Here is a 5,396-nt window from a genome sequence, read left to right on the forward strand (position 1 = left end):
TACAAGTTGATCTTGGTCTCATCTGTCCATAGGATCTTGTTCCAGAACTGTGAAGGCTTTGTTAGATGTTGTTTGGCAAACTCTAATCTGGCCTTCCTGTTTTTGAGGCTCACCAATGGTTTACATCTTGTGGTGAACCCTCTGTATTCACTCTGGTGAAGTCTTCTCTTGATTGTTGACTTTGACACACATACACCTATCTCTGGAGAGTGTTCTTGATCTGGCCAACTGTTGTGAAGGGTGTTTTCTTCACCAGGGAAAGAATTCTTCGGTCATCCACCACAGTTGTTTTCCGTGGTCTCCCGGGTCTTTTGGTGTTGCTGAGCTCACTGGTGCGTTCCTTCTTTTTGAGAATGTTCCAAACAGTTGTTTTGGCCACGCCTAATGTTCTTGCTATCTCTCTGATGGGTTTGTTTTGTTTCTTCAGCCTAATGATGGCTTGCTTCACTGATAGTGACAGCTCTTTGGATCTCCTCTTGAGAGTTGACAGCAACAGATTCCAAATTCAAATAGCACACTTGAAATGAACTCTGGGCCTTTTATCTGCACAATGTAATTGAGGTAATGAGGGAATATCACACACCTGGCCATGGAACAGCTGAGAAGCCAATTGTCCCATTACCTTTGGTCCCCCAACAAGTGGGAGGCACACATGCAAACCGCTACAAGTCCCACACCGTCCACCCGAGCCGGATGCACCCCCCCAATCAAAGCTGACAGTCTGCAGCCAAAGCACACCGCGCCCGCCCCATTCCAACTCCACCGCGGTGATGCACAGAGCCAAAGATGCTCGAACCATGTCGATGTCCCAATACCTCTGGACCTGACTGTAGGTTACCCAACTGAGTAACAGGTAGAAAAGCTAATCAGAAAAAAATGGGAAGAACAGAGTATTTGCAAAAAGGTTAAAATACCTACTAGCTCTTATCTTGTACACACAGATGGATGAGATAGTTCAGCATGGCAATATGGGAGGAAAGAAAGTATAAGGATTGTTTTAGATGATAAAATCAGAGGAAGATAGTAAGAAATTATGGCAATAGTGATATGTGTGCCATTCTATGTATCAAATACTTAAACTATTTCATAGTTTATTAGCTATATTATAACCGTATTTGATACACAAATCAGGCCTGGGTATCTTTGAAGAATACTACCTATTCTATTCTATTCTATTCTATTCTATTCTATTCTATTCTATTCCATATATCATATATCATATCATATATCATATCTCATATATATCATATCCATTCCATTATTACCAATTTCTCTTCACCAAATCTCAAATACACATTATTAATCTTTTATACCTTATTCTTGTTTTATTTGGAAACATATAGCATAATAAATAATGGAATAAGTAATTTCTAAGAAAGTGATAGAATCAAAATTGCAAATCTCAGGAATTAGTCCAGAACTTTACACAGGCGCTCTCAATAAATTTATCATATATTCACTGACCAAAGTTGCTGAAAAACTAATACAACAACATCTTAAGTGGGAATACAGCAATCCTGGCATGATGTTACTAGAGACCAGAAACACTGAAATAAACATTATTAGAACCCTCCTTAAGAGCTTCTCAAATAAGTAATTCTAAATAACTCTCCAAGCTATATCTGTAGATATTCTACTCAACAATTTAGGATAGAAGGCATAATTGATATATCTGTGAGGTTCATAATATATACCACAAATAATTTAGAGCAGTGGTTCTCAACCTTTTTAATGCCGCGACCCCCAACTGGTCGTAAGTCAAGGACTAAACCGGTCGTAAGTCGAGGACTAAACTGGTCATAAGTCGAGGACTACCCAAACGGTCGTGAGTCGAGGACTTTCCCTGCCCGGGAGTGCTGCACATGCGTGGTTCCGCCCCCTGCGCCGGCCGAGGCGTAGCTGGCAAGTGGCAGAGATGGAGCAGGCCGACCACCAGCTGGCCCAGCTCAAGGGAGGTAAGGCACCCACCGGAAAAGGGGGAAAAATGGTGGACAGCCTCGCTTGGCGACCCCCGTGAAATGGTCGATTGACCCCAAATGGGGTCGCGATCCATAGGTTGAGAACCGCTGATTTAGAGATATTATTAAGAAAGATATGGTATCTGTGATGCTGAGGCTCTCTTCAAGACTATTTATTCAAAACGCTATACAAACAATCTTATTAAAAGTACTATTGTTCAGCAAGCATACTTGTTCATTAGCAGAAGAGTTGGAAAGGTCTTTTAAACAACTAAACCCTTGGACTAAAAAAGTAAGCTCTCTTTGTGCATCCAAATCTTCTCATAATCAACAATGCACAATGGACATATGCACACACAAAAACTACAGGTTTCTCTTTGTCATCCAACTGTTCTGCATATCACGCCCCCTTAATTGAAATGCACAAAGTGTTTATAGGAGTAATCTGAAATCCCATAAGGCCTTGTTGATTGATTGGTACAAAATCACAGTTCTAGCAGAGAGAAGCTTTGTTGTGGAACAATCCTTTAAAATGTCATAAAGCCGCCTCTCTCACCTTGATCCTATATGATGAATAATCAGTTCACATGTAAGCAATGAATGATGCTTCTCATTATAACTTTATTAGGCTTAATTCCTATTTTTTCTCTCATTCCATAGCATAATACTTCCTTCACTCTGATATTGATACACTTAGAATTGTTACAGTGATAAGAATAGTAGCAATATGCTATGAGGTAGAAAGTGCAATCTTTATAGCACGTTTATATTCAGGAACATTTCAGCAGCAACAATTCTTTGTTACTGTTTGTTATGTGTTTGATGGGGAAAGAACCTTTCTGTATCTTTGAAAATGCTAAAGTATTTATGGGTTTAGTAACAATGGAGAGCCATGCACTGTGTTTCATGTCAGACTATGGTTAAAAAAAATTCATTTTGTTATTACTTTATCTCTAAAGGCTAATGCAGTTAGGAGCATTTAATAGGACTTCCCTAGAATAAGGTGGTGCTTCACTGACAGGAGTGTGGAATCTTGTAAATTGGCTCTCTATTAAAAAAAAAACAGCAAACTATTCAAATATTCTGTATAATAATAAACAGACAACCAAAGGGATATAAAATGTGATTAAAGAAGTCAAAACTGTATGAAATAAACATCATGACCACTTAATTCTTTTTAATATATGTATTTGATAAGCTTTACAATATATTTCCTGGTTTCTTAATGTACAAACAAGTGCTTGAAAAAGGTTTAAGAGGTATTGCAAAATGTACCAAATTTTCCTGCATCAGTCACAACATATAATAAATTAACATTGATTGTAACAATGCAGACCAATTTCGGGGAGCAATAAATCAGGCTTTAGAAATAATTGAACCAGATTTTATTATCTAAGATCTGTTCACAAGGTTCTATTCACACAAAGAAAACTAAACTGCTGAAGATTCAAGATTGCTATTTTTGGCTTTGCATGCTGGACACTATTATAAAAAGAAATTATGGTTTATTAATCACAGTGTATAAATTTGCACCTCATGAAGAATAAAAAGTAAATAAGCCACATTATGGCTTTGTTATTAGTTGGTGCTCTCTCCCTTGTCTCTTGCAAAACACACACATGAATGGATAAAATAATTTAGTAAGTAAGTGGTTTCATTATGACAATGCAATTTTTAATACAACTGCTAATACTTATCCCATTCTCCTGGAGAGATGCAAAATTATTTAAGTAATGGTTCAGGAAATAATGCTAACAGAGAATTAAGGTCATTCATTCTTAATGGTTTTCTGAATATTTTCTGAATATTACAGACTAGCAGACAGAAGCAGATGTTTCAAGTAATGACTTATATTTAAAGTTTCTACAATTTTCTGGCCCATATGCATAATCTATTTGAGTCTAATTTTTAAAACATTCACAACTCAGGAGAGAATGGGCAGCTTGAAAGATCCTCTTTCATAACTATGTTGCACTTTTCCAGCATGGCCTTAGTTTATTCTAACAATACAAAAGATTTATCCAAACAGGTAATACTGTATAATAACAGTGACAAGCATAAATCACAGTTCATTCATTTTCATTGACCTGCAATTCTTCAGTCTATTATTTTTCTTGGTTATTGATTATATCTCTGGTTGAACAAATGAACAAAAACCTTGGGAGGAACAAAACTGGGCTGATAGTCAGTTATGTAATATACAAGTTTCTCTTGAATCGTATCAGTTGTTGTCTCTTTGAAATTATTATTTCATCTGCATCTTTCCTCTGTATTGTCATAGAAGCAAAGAGCAGTATGTGCCCCAACTGAAAACCGAATCTTTTAAGAGAAAAAGTCAAGAGAGTACCATAATTGAACAATACCAGAGAACCTCTGAGAGATGGTAGTTTCATTCATTTAAAAGTTGGGAAATGAAATCAACAAAAAAATCTCCACAGACTTTAAGAAATAAGTCAGATAATGAAATTTTAGAATGAATACCCAAGACTCCTAAAGGATGGAACAGGTTCATAATTTCATATTTTCCTTAACGTTCTTGTGTTTAAATAATTTAAGAGTGTGTTGCTATAGAAGACCTGTAACAAATGTTTCATCTGTGACATATGGAGACCCAGGACCAATGTATTTTGATTCAACTCAGTAGCCAAGCTATTACCTGTGGCCATTACCTCTCCTTTCTCAGTCTGGGGGCCTAAGCAGAGAGTGGAGGGAAGAGAGGGCTATTTGTCCTTGTACTGGACTTTTGCAGCAGATCCATAGCAAAGCAAAGAATCATACCTCATTTCAGGAAGATTAGTTTCTTCCTCTTCTCTCTGGTTCTTCTGAGAAGCAAAAGCAGCACAAAACAAATACTGACAATTTATGCAAAATGCCTGCTTGAAGGAGAAAAATTGGGCATTTTTCACTCCTGTGCTTTTGGATTCTGCTAGAAATAAAGTAGAAAAATAACTTCTCACCTTTCCTATATTATTCATGGAAGTACTTCTACCAATTGTCACCAATGTCCATTGCATGGTGAGATACTTCTTTCTTATCTCATGGAAACTCTGTGTGTGTGTGTGTGTGTGTAATATCTGGTTCCCCTTTTCCCATGGGGCTTTGCAGAAGGCAGCAACAAAAGGACTTTGCAAAATAAGGGTTTTCTCCCACAAAGCACTTTTATGGAATTTTAATTAACCCATGAGAATAGAATTATAAAAGTAAAAAAAATCAGCAACAAGAATACAGATAATAATAATAGGACTTCCGGTGGCAGGCGATTTCGCTGGTCGCAGCTGTTTGCTGCCTCCCGCCTGTTTTGCGTAAAAGCCGGTTTGACAGCCAGCATCAGCTGTCAAACGGCTTGATACCTTTCCCCTGGGCATAAGGGGATCGGTGAGCTGCCCGGGGTAGGAGTTGAGTTCCCGAGTCGTCCTATATGGACGATGTAGGCGAGAA

This window comes from Protobothrops mucrosquamatus, unplaced genomic scaffold (genome assembly GCF_001527695.2).
Source record: "Protobothrops mucrosquamatus isolate PMUCROS unplaced genomic scaffold, P.Mucros_1.0 scaffold39, whole genome shotgun sequence".
Lineage (NCBI taxonomy): Eukaryota > Metazoa > Chordata > Lepidosauria > Squamata > Viperidae > Protobothrops > Protobothrops mucrosquamatus.